Source organism: Humulus lupulus, chromosome 1 (genome assembly GCF_963169125.1).
Source record: "Humulus lupulus chromosome 1, drHumLupu1.1, whole genome shotgun sequence".
Classification (NCBI taxonomy): Eukaryota; Viridiplantae; Streptophyta; class Magnoliopsida; order Rosales; family Cannabaceae; genus Humulus; species Humulus lupulus.
This window is the reverse complement of record NC_084793.1, coordinates 16,723,619-16,734,980: the sequence shown is the minus strand read 5'-3', so window position 1 is coordinate 16,734,980 and position 11,362 is coordinate 16,723,619. Positions and strand designations below refer to the sequence as shown.

The window sequence follows — 11,362 nt, the reverse complement described above, 5'->3', positions numbered from 1 at the left end:
AGAATCTTTCTGAAGAAGCAAAATAGCAATTAATTTGCTTCTTAAAGGAAAACCAGGATGTATTCGCTTGGTCGCATTCAGACATGGTGGGGATCAGCCTAAATGTCATTAGTCATGCACTTAACATCGACAAAAGCTTTCCCCCGAAGTAGCAAAAGCGAAGACTCCTGGACGACGACAGAAAGAAGGCTCTCAAGGAGGAAGTCGACAGGTTAAAGGCAAATTGATTCATACGAGATGCCTTCTGTAATGCCCCAAAATCCCTAATGCAGTTTACTGGTTGGATTAGTAGGCTGGGAGGGCCATAATTGATTTATTATGCCATTAAATGATTATGTGCATGTTTATGTGAATTATATTATTATATGATGTTAAATGCATGCATGTACGTCCATATTTCATTATAGGGGCATTTTGGTAATTTGGCCCGTTAAGGGCGTAATTGTGTATTTTCATGCATGTTGGTGAATCATTATTGAGGCCATATAATAATGTGGATTTTTTCGAGCCATTCGGCATGAGACGATCTTTGAGTGCAAGTTAGTGGTTTGGTCATAACAGGTTTAAGTTCGGGGCTTGGGGTGAGTCTCTGGATAATTTGGTGATTAGAGCGTTGCCGTGAATTAAAGGGTAACAGAATATGATTTAATTAGTGTTTGAGCATGATGGGAATTGGAGAGTGTTAATTATGATTAACGAGATAGGTGGGAAAGGACGGCTTTGCCCTTGAGGGCTGTTAAGAGATGAATTAAGCATAGGGGGTATTTTGGTCATTTGACCTTAGGTTATATATTAAGTTTAAAGGCTATAGAATTTGTAAAACAGAGCATTGGTTTCTTCCCTTCCGTTCAACTTTTCTCTTCCTTTTCCTTTGAAATCTTGAAGCAAGTTTGGGGATTCAAACTTGGAGATTGAAGCTTGAGGTCTTAGGCTAGTGTTCAGCCATTGAATAGGTTTCAATTCAAGCTTAAGGTAAGATTTTAGTTCAAGTTTATGGTTCCTTGCTCTGTTTATATGTTAGTTTTGAGATTAGAGTTTTGATCATTGAAATGGGAATTTGATGAAGTTTTGAATGGTTTAAGGCATAGGTTTTGTTGGTTATATGGTGAATAAGTTGTGGTAATAGTTAGTGACTTTGCTTTGTGATATTGGGAGTGTTTTAATGGGTTCTTGAAATGAGTTCGAAGGGGGAAAACAAGGGATTTTGGCTGAGTTTCAGGTGGGGTCGCGGCTCTATTTTAGAGCACTACGGCCCAAGCTCGTTGAAGATGAAGGGTGCCTCAGATGGGTCGTTGGGCCACGACATGGTGAAGGAGGGCCACAACGCGTGTTGGGGGAGTGGAGAGAGGAGGCGGGTCGTGACATGTTGGTGTAGGGTCGCGGCCCTTAGTGGCATTCTGGCCAGAATTGAGCTTTTGTCGTGGGGATTCAAACCTTAGGCCTCGGGATCGTTCCTACTACACGGTTTAGTAGGATCCGATGTCCCGGAGGCTAGGTCTTGGTTCGGGAAGCTTTTATTATTCATTTTATTGATGGAATCCCATAATTGGTTATGACTAGGTGACCATCAAAGAACTAAAAGGCTAATCGTTCTCAAGGGTCATTATTTTACTAATTCTCGCTCGAACCAGAGGTAAGAAAGCTACACCCCATATGTGACATCCATGGATATCATTGAGGCATGTTGAATGTTTAAATGTGGACATTGATTGTGTTGACGCGGTTCTTCGGCAACAGGTAATTAAGAGAAGAAGAGAAAGAGATTAGCACTCAAGGTAGAACCGTCACATATATGAAATCTTATATAATGAACTAGGTGACTCAAGACACGTTTTTAAGTGGTTCAAAGGTTAAAATCCTTCTACTCCACTAGTCAATATTATTCATCCTCTCTGGGTATTTGGTTTACAAAGTATATAGTTCTTCAAAGACTATTTTTCCCAACCCCTATCAACTCCCACGGTCTCCATACTTATAGGAGAAGGCACCTGGAAGTTGGTAGGGAGGTCATCCCGTGACCTTACCATTTGTCATATCAACCCTGTGGCATTCATGATTATTTCCTAAACCTGACACATAAGTGTGGTCTAATCAGCATGGAAGGAGATAATGGGCCGCACGGCCCAACCCATCCGTGGGTGTCTGACACGCACGTTCCTACTGCGTGTCCGAGAAGTCAGGGGGATATCAGACACGTGATGTCAGATATATGCACGTTTATCTTGCGTGCGTTGACTTCATAAAGGCTCAGAGCTTCCAGGGCTCCTCGTGACACGAACAGCTCGTATTACGAGCTGTTCTCCTGGCGTGGCCTTCAGATGCCCCTCTCGAGCTGAGAAGATCCGCCCTGGAAATAGGATCTTCGTCCTGTGGGAACCTCGGACTAAACCTGATTAGTCCGAGGCTCGTCCTGCTAATCAGCCCGTGGGAAAATCAGGGCGTACAGATTGCATATCAAATTCTTAGCAAATCTTGCTTACTTGTGAATGGCACTGACTTATTAGTCGGAATTGGCAATGGTGTCGGTATTAACTGTGAAGTTGTGACTTACTAGTCAAGTTCGGGAGTAGTATTGGTCGTATGGTATTGGCTTAAGTGTCAAGAACGGTATTAGTGTGTTTAACGCAAATCGATAAAGATTAAATCTAATTAACATATGCATTGAATGACTCATCATGAGCATTAATGCCAGACCGACCCCAAGTTCGATGAAAACTAAAAGCGCTTGTCTAGTTCCATGACTAGTCACTTAGAGCCAGGGCCAAAAGGCCCAGGTGACTGCACCGTCACTTGGCTAAGGGTACGGAACCCACACTAGTGACTCCATGATCACTCATATTATTTACATTAGTGACTTGCTCATTAGTCACTCATCTGGTTTAAGCTAGTGACTCTATGGTCACTCATTTTGCTAAGGGTACGAAAACCTCATTAGTGAGTTACACATCTGTCACTCATCTATTTAGGGCTATAAGTCCTGGATGATTATCATGATCATCGTTTGATAATGTATACAAGTTGTAATGAGTTTTCTTGCTGAGAATTGGCTCACGGGTGCTATGTGGTGTAGGTAAAGGAAAAGAAAAGCTCACCCAGCCTTGAGTGGAGAGCTTAGGTGGCGATGTGTACATATGCGACCGCTTGACCACCACGGCCAAGGAGTTTCTCGGAGGAACTAGGGGGCTAACCCTATTTTTGCCGCTTAGGTCGGCGGGTGTTTAACGCCCAAATCGTGACAACCACTAAGCGGTGGTTGTAGTATAATCGGGCGGTCGATCAACAAGGAGGTAACCTAAAATCGAAAGATTAGTAGAAAATAACACAAAAATAACAAGAGATAAATAAAATTGTAAATGAAAAGAGATTTGAGATTTTGGTGTTGTCTTTTTGATGAAATGATAAAATGAGGTAAATGAAATAAAGGTAAGATGTAATCAAGAGTTTGAGAAATGGAAATGTTTCAAGAATCATCCATATGCTTGTTTAGTTACTTGGTTACTTGATTTAGAAAAATACACAAGTAAATAGTTCACATCCCAACATTTACTTGAAAAATCTAACATTAAAGTCCATATTTTTTTCTAACAAAAGTCCATTTGAGTTATAAAGTTCTTTACTTTAGAAGCACAATGTTAATCTTATGAAAAATCTAAAAATGACAAAATACCCAAGGGCAATAATGCAATAGAAGATTAGACATAAAATTATGTACCAATATTACTTTTACTAATTAGAAGCACATAGAAAGAGCATGACTAATCATATATACTATTAGCATAAGTAAATAAAGATAACAAACTAGAGACGGAGATGAAAGAACATAAATAACTCAAATATATTACATTAAGAACATAGTAAATCAAAGTAGCAAAATAACATCACTAGCATATGGAATCATCCTTAACCTTCCTAGGAAGATTAGGCCATTATGCTCATGATTCTCATAAAATTCTAAGAAAATAAGAGAAGAAAGTGAGTAGAAATTTTGCTATATCGTCTTTTCCAGAATGTGTTTTATCTCGAGCTAACTCAGCTTGACCATTAGTCTGTGGATGATAGGCATTTGCAACTTTATGAAGTACACCGTACTTGCGCATAAGAGCCTCAAAGGATCTGTTGCAAAAATGAGTGTCTTGATCACTGATGATAGTGTGAGGAGTACCGAACCATGATAACACATTTTCTTTCAAGAATTTGACAACTGTAGCGTTATCATTGGTTCAACATGGTACAACCTCGACCCATTTGGAAACGTAATCCACAACGAGAAGAATGAAAAGGTAGCCAAAAGAAGGTGGAAAGGGTCCCATAAAGTCTATCCCCCAACAATCAAATATTTTGATAACAAGAATTGGGTTCAAGGGCATCATGTGCCGACGGGATAAGGAACTTAACTTTTGGCACCTTATACAAGAACAACAGAAATCATTGGTGTCTTTGAACAAAGTGGGCCAGTAAAGGCCGCATTGTAAGATTTTTGCAGCGGTTTTCTTCACAGACAATTGGGCACCACAAGCATCATTGTAGCAAAAATTCATCACACTAGACACCTCATCGTCGTAGATGCATCTTCACATGATTTGGTTAGGGCAATACTTGAATAAATATGGGTCATCCCAAAAGAAATTGCGTACCTCAACCAGAAATTTGCGTTTGTCTTGGGAACTCCATTCAGATGGGAGTTCACCTATTACTAAGTAATTCACAATATGAGCATACCATGGTAACTTAGAAACAGAAAGCAATTGTTCATCGGGGAAATCATCATGAATAGGTGGACCGTCAGCGGGATCGCTGAATTCAAGTTGGGACAAGTGATCCGCGATGACATTTTCAACACCTTTCTTGTCTTTGATCGTTATGTCAAATTCTAGCAAAAGAAGGATCCACAGTATTAATCACGCCTTAGCATCCTTTTTGGAAATGAGATACTTAAGGGCGGAGTGATCTGTGAAGATCGTAATAGGTGATCCAATCAAATAAGATCGGAATTTGTCAAGAGCAAAGACAACGGCAAACAACTCTTTTTTAGTAGTGGAATAGCTCATTTGAGCACTATTGAGTGAATTATGGGAGCGGAAGTGAGTGAATTGACAAGCGTTTGGAATGATTCATCACACTTAGGTGTCCATTCAAAAGTGTCATCTTTGGCTAGGAGGTTGCTTAGCGGACGAGCAATCATTGAAAATTTTTGTATAAACCTCCTATAGAAACCAGCATGACCAAGGAATGACCTAACGTCTTTGACAGTCTTAGGAGTAGGCAGGTTGGAGATAAGGTCGACTTTGGATTGATCAACCTCAATTCCTTTTTCAGAAACAATGTGGCCTAAGACTATGCCAGAAGATACCATGAAGTGGCATTTCTCCCAATTGAGCACAAGTCCTTTCTCAATGCATCGTTTTAAAACAGCTTCAAGATGAAGAAGACATGTCTCAAAGGAGTTTCCAAAAATGGTTAGGTCATCCATGAATACTTCCATTGATTTTTCGATCATGTCACTAAAGATGCTCATCATGCATCTTTGGAAAGTAGCTGGTGCATTACACAAGCCAAATGGCATACGCCGGAAAGCAAAAGTGCCAAAGGGACAAGTGAAAGTGGTCTTATCTTGATCCTCTAATGCAATCTCAATTTGATAATAGCCAGAATAGCCATCAAGAAAGCAATAAAAAGGATGACCAGCTACACGTTCAAGGATTTGATCAATGAATGGGAGTGGAAAATGATCTTTGCTAGAGACGGCATTTAATTTTCTATAATTAATGCACATGCGCCACCCTGTCACAATTTTTGTGGGGACAAGGACCCCTTTTTCATTTTGGATCACGGTGACACCAGATTTCTTGGGTACGACTTGAGTAGGACTGACCCATTTGCTATCAGCTACTGGGTAAATAATACTAGCGTCTAGCAATTTCAAAACTTCATTTTTGACAACTTCTTTCATTGTGGGGTTCAGTCACCTTTGAGGGTCTCTTCGAGGGATAGCCTCGTCCTCTAGATTGATTCGATGGGAGAAAATTAAAGGGCTAATACCTTTGATATCAGCAAGCGTCCAACGTATCACAGATTTATGCATTCGTAGTAGCTCGAGTAACTGCAATTCTTGATAATTTTGAAGGTTGGACAAGATGATAACTGGAAAGGTTTCACCGTCTCCCAAGAAGGCATGTTTCAAACCCTCGGGAAGTTAGGTCAATTGAACAATTGGAACCTCTTCGGCTAAAGTCTTTGGCTGTGACCTCTCACGAGGTATCTCTTCAAAGTGAGGTTGCCAAAATTGAGTCTTTCTATGGCGTGAGTCTATGCAATCTGATATTGCAAGAGTGAACTCAATAGAACTGAGACTTTTGTTGTCACACAGAAGGAGGAGTTCATCAAGATTATCAAAGTTGTTTCGCAATTGAAACTCCTCGGGAATTATAGTGTCAATCATGAATGTTTGATAGCATTCATCATCTTCTCGGGGTTGTTTCTCGATGTGGAAGATATTGACTTCAAGAGTCATGTTTCCAAATGATATCTTCATTAGACCATTCCGAAAATTGATCAAAGCATTTGATATGGCAAGGAATGGTCTTCCGAGGATTATAGGAATTTTAGACTCCATGTTTACCACAGATTGGGTATCAAGAATAAGAATATCCACGGGGTAATAGAATTTTTCAATTTGAACTAATACATCCTCAACAATACCCCTAGGCTTTTTGGTGGAACAATCAGCAAGCAGTAGCACAACAGATGTTGGCTTCATTTCTCCAAGACTGAGTTGCGAGTATACAGGTAAGGCATGAGATTTACACTCGCTACAAGATCAAGTAAGGCTTGGTTGACTTCCAGGGTCCTAATTTGGCAGCAAATGGTGGGACAACCGAGATCTTTGTGTAACGCCCTGGTTACCCCAGAACAGTTACGGTGAACTGGAAATTTGACTCATTACCTGAGTCCTTTGGTTAAAAACGTGTTCTAAGTGTTATTAACAGGCTAAGGTGAAAACGAATCAAAGGAAAGGATAAGTTTTATTGATACATAAAACTGTTCATGGGCCCACAAGAACATCTACAAGTTATTTACAACTCAATAAGGTCATTACTGTTCCAAAATTACAAACCCGCCGACCTAAGCGGCAAAAATAGGGTAAACCCCCTAGTTCCTCTAAGAACTCCTTGGCCGTGGTGGTCAAGCGGCCGCATATGTACACAACACCACCTAAGCTCTCCACTCAAGGCTGGGTGAGCTTTTCTTTCCCTTTACCTGCACCACATAGCACCCATGAGCCAAAGCCCAACAAGAAAACACAGTATTGTATATAAACATTATCAAATGATTATCATTATAATCACATGGAGTTTACAACTCTTAAACAGATGAGTGAATATCACTTAAGGTTCTAGAAAACCATACTGAGTGACTGACAAGCAAGTCACCAATTTAACCAAAAGAGTGGCTCCTAGGTAAGCCACTAGCCTTAAACAGATGAGAGACTGATGGGTAAGTCTCTAACTTAACAGATGAGTGACTGATGGGTAAGCCACACAAGCGCTTATTATATTCATCGAACTTAAGGTCGGTCTGGAATTAATGCTCTTTGAGTCATTCAATGGAGAAAGTCGATTAGATCTAATCTTTGTTGGCTGGTGTTAACACGCTAAGGCCGCCCTGACTAATGAGTCATCACTATGTGACCAGTGCCCAGTACCACTGCCGAACCTGACTAATAAGTCACAGCTTCACAGTTGATACTAGCACCTTTGCCAAATCTAACTAATGAGTCAGTAACATGCGCAAGTGAGCAACATTTGCTAAGCATTCAATATTCAATCCATGTCCACATTTACACAACCAACATGCCTCATGAATAACCATGCATGTCACAAATGGGGTGCAGTTCTCTTATCTCTGGTTCGAATGAGAAATGATAATAAGAACTACTCCTGAGAACGATCGACCTTTGATACCTTAGCAGTCACCTAATCACAACCAATTATAACCTCAATTAAAGAGAATCCACAATGATAGGGTCTTAACCTAAGCACCACTCTCGGGACCTCGAAACATGCCCACACAGTGAGTAGATTCGATCTCGGGCCTTAAGGATTGAAACCCCAAGTCAAAAACCCTTAAAAACACTCAAAACGGGACTTAGAAGGAACAGGGTAGCATTACAATGCTCAACCCCTAGCGCCCCAGCGCTATACTCAGAACCCCCAACATGCCCAATTGCCTCCTGAGTAGCGTTGTAGCGCCCTAAGGTGGGCACTATAGCGCTACCTCCAGCACTGAAATGCCCTTCTTCATCTCCTTCGATTCCTACCTGATTCCAAAGCTTCCAAAACCCATTTTTTATGCCAAATGAACCCAAAAACCATCTTAACATACCCCAAACATTCCAACCATAGGAACCCTAGCCAAAACTCCCAACAAAACCAAAGTCTCAACCTATAAATCACAGCAGCAAAACAAAGCTAAAACAGAGCAAACCAAGGAATTCTATGGTTAGAAGCTTACCCAAAACTCAGCTTATGAAGCCCTTCAATGGAGGAACACACTCCCAAACTCCCAAGGCTTGCTTCCCAAGCTTGAATCCTCAAGATTGATTCAAAAATCACAAAGAAAACTGAGAGGAAGATGGTACGGGAAAGCTCTCAAACGTGCTCTGTTTTTCTACCTCAACCTCAGCCAAAAATGGCTTATATCTATCCTACGGGTGAAATGACCATTTTACCCCTAGGCCAATTTATAGTTTCTAAAGGCTCCCAAGGGCATATCTGGTATTTTCCACCTATCTCGTTAATCATAATTAACGCTCCCCAATTCCTACTATTCCCGATAATCTCAAACACCAATAATTCACATCCCGTTACCCTTTAATACCCGATAACGCTCTAATCATTAAAATCATCCCGAGACTCAACCCGAGCCCCAATCTTAAACCTGTTGTGACTAGACCACTAATCAACACTCCAAGATCATCTCATGCTGAATGGCTCAAACAAACCCACATTATAATGTGGTCTCAACATATATCACCAACATGCATACAAATATACAATTTACCCTCAACAGGCCAAATTACCATCACACCCCTGTAATTAAAATGTGGACTCACATGCATGCATTTAACATCATATCATAATATAATTCACATATACATGCATAATATCATTTAATGGCTTAATTAAACAAGTATGGCCCTCCCGGCCTACTAATCTTGCCACTAAACCACATCGGAGAATTCGGGGCATTACACTTTGTATTTCGGCGGTGCCTTTTGTTCAATCACCACACTCACTTGCTCAGTCAAGAAGGCAGTCTTCTTGACATGGTGCTTCATTTTTGCAGTGCAAAGATCCTTGATGATTTTGGCATACGCGGGCACTTGTTTTATGATGTGAAGCAAAGGAAGATTAATCTTCACTTGTGTTAAGTGCTCAAGGATTTCAGCTCGGTTATCAGGAAGTTTCCCAACAGGTTTCAAAGCCTGGGGTAATGGTACTTTTGGAGTGGCATTGAGTAGTGGAATTTCGGAAATGACTTTTGGAGTACTGGGAGTGTTGGATTTTATGGGTGGGTCTTGCAAAGTTTTACCACTTCTCGTCGTGATGGTATTTACTTCCTTGACATTTTGATCATTAGAATTTGAAGATTGGGCCATGTATTGGGCTTGCACATTGAATTTCGGTTGGGAAGGAAGTTTGCCTTTTTTCGGAATGGCCAAAGATTCAGTCAATTTTGAGAATTGACATTTCATTTCCTTGATTTCTTCCGTCATTTGGCGATTCAGTTTCGATTGTTCCTCTATGAATGCATGAAGAGTATTCTCAAGAGAATTTCGTTGTGTATGAGCATTGTATTGAGGTGCGGAGTACGCCTTTGATGGGTGAACTTGTTGCTCATTTCTCCATTGGCCTCCAAACGATTGAGCTTGGTTGGAATCTCTCCAACTGAAATTTGGGTGGTTTCTCCAACCAGGGTTGTACGTATGGGAGAATGGCTTATTATATGCCCCTAAGGCATTTCATTGATTCTCATAAACCCCCTCATTTCATTTAAAGCTAAGCAGTCCTTAGCTAAGTGCTCCGTCCCTCCACAAACAAAGCAAGGTTCTTGCAGTTCCGCTTGAGCGATCATGTGCGGTTTTTGGCCATTTTTCGTCATCAAGACCTCAAACTGCTTTTTCAAAGCTTCGAGTTGGGCCTTAACACCATCTTCTTCTCGAAGTTGATAGAACCCAGATGGTTTGTGTATGTTGGTGCTATTAGTAGCACTTGGACCAGTCCAGGTGTGAGACTTTTTCGCGGTTTCTTCGAGATATTCAAGGGCATCGTTTGGCTCTTTTCTGAGGAATTCACCATTACATAACATTTCTACAAACTGGCGCTCATGACTCATGAGGCCTTCATAGAAGTAACTGACCAAATGCCAGTTCTCATAGCCATGGTGCGGGCACTGATTTAACAGATCTTTGAATTTTTCTCAGACTTGATAGAACGTTTCATTGTCCTTTTGGGAGAATGTGGAAATCTGTCATTTTAGACTGTTGGTCTTATGGCTAGGGAAGTGTTTCAGAAAGAAGGATTTGGTCATCTCCTCCCATGTTCCAATAGACCTAGGTCTCAAAGAGTACTACCAGCTTTTGGCTTTGTCCTTCAAGGAGAAAGGGAAGAACTTCAGTCACATAGAATCAGCATTTTCGGCTCGTTTATAGAACGTGGCTACTACCTCCTTGAATTCTCTGATATGCACGTATGGGCTTTCATTTTCCATTCCATGAAATGTGGGAAAGAGTTGAATCATGCCAGGTTTAAAGTCTAATGCGAGCATATTAGGAGGGAAGATAATGCATGAAGGCGTGGAAGTGCGAGTAGGATGGAGGTAGTCATTGAGAGTTCTTGGTTGGATTTCATCATTGCGAGCCATTACGAATGGATCATTATTGTAATGCCCCAAATTTCCTAATAAGGTTTAGGACCTTGATTAGGAGGCCGGGAGGGCCATAATTGATTTATTATGTTATTAAATGATAATATGCATGTGTTAGGTGTATTAAATATGCATGTGAACCAATTTTAGAATAATTGGGTGATTTTCATATTTTGGCCATTTCGAGCATATTTGGCATATATGTGATATGTGTGTGTGGTGCTTTATTATTATTTGGTTATGCCAGAGTTACCCAGCACGAGACGATCCTAGGAGGTAGCTAATGGGAAAGTCACAATGGGATTTATTCTTGACTCAAATATATTACATTAAGAACATAGTAAATCAAAGTAGCAAAATAACATCACTAGCATATGGAATCTGTAATGCCCCAAATTTCCTAATAAGGTTTAGGACCTTGATTAGGAGGCCGGGA

At 40.7% G+C, this 11,362-nt stretch overlaps 1 non-coding gene across 1 annotated transcript; it reads left to right on the top strand.

Annotated features, from left to right (window-relative positions):
• Positions 1-10,435: 10,435 nt before the first annotated feature.
• Positions 10,436-10,542, top strand: LOC133813235 (small nucleolar RNA R71). The gene has a single exon (XR_009884270.1). It is a non-coding gene; the product is annotated as a small nucleolar RNA R71 (small nucleolar RNA).
• Positions 10,543-11,362: the final 820 nt, after the last annotated feature.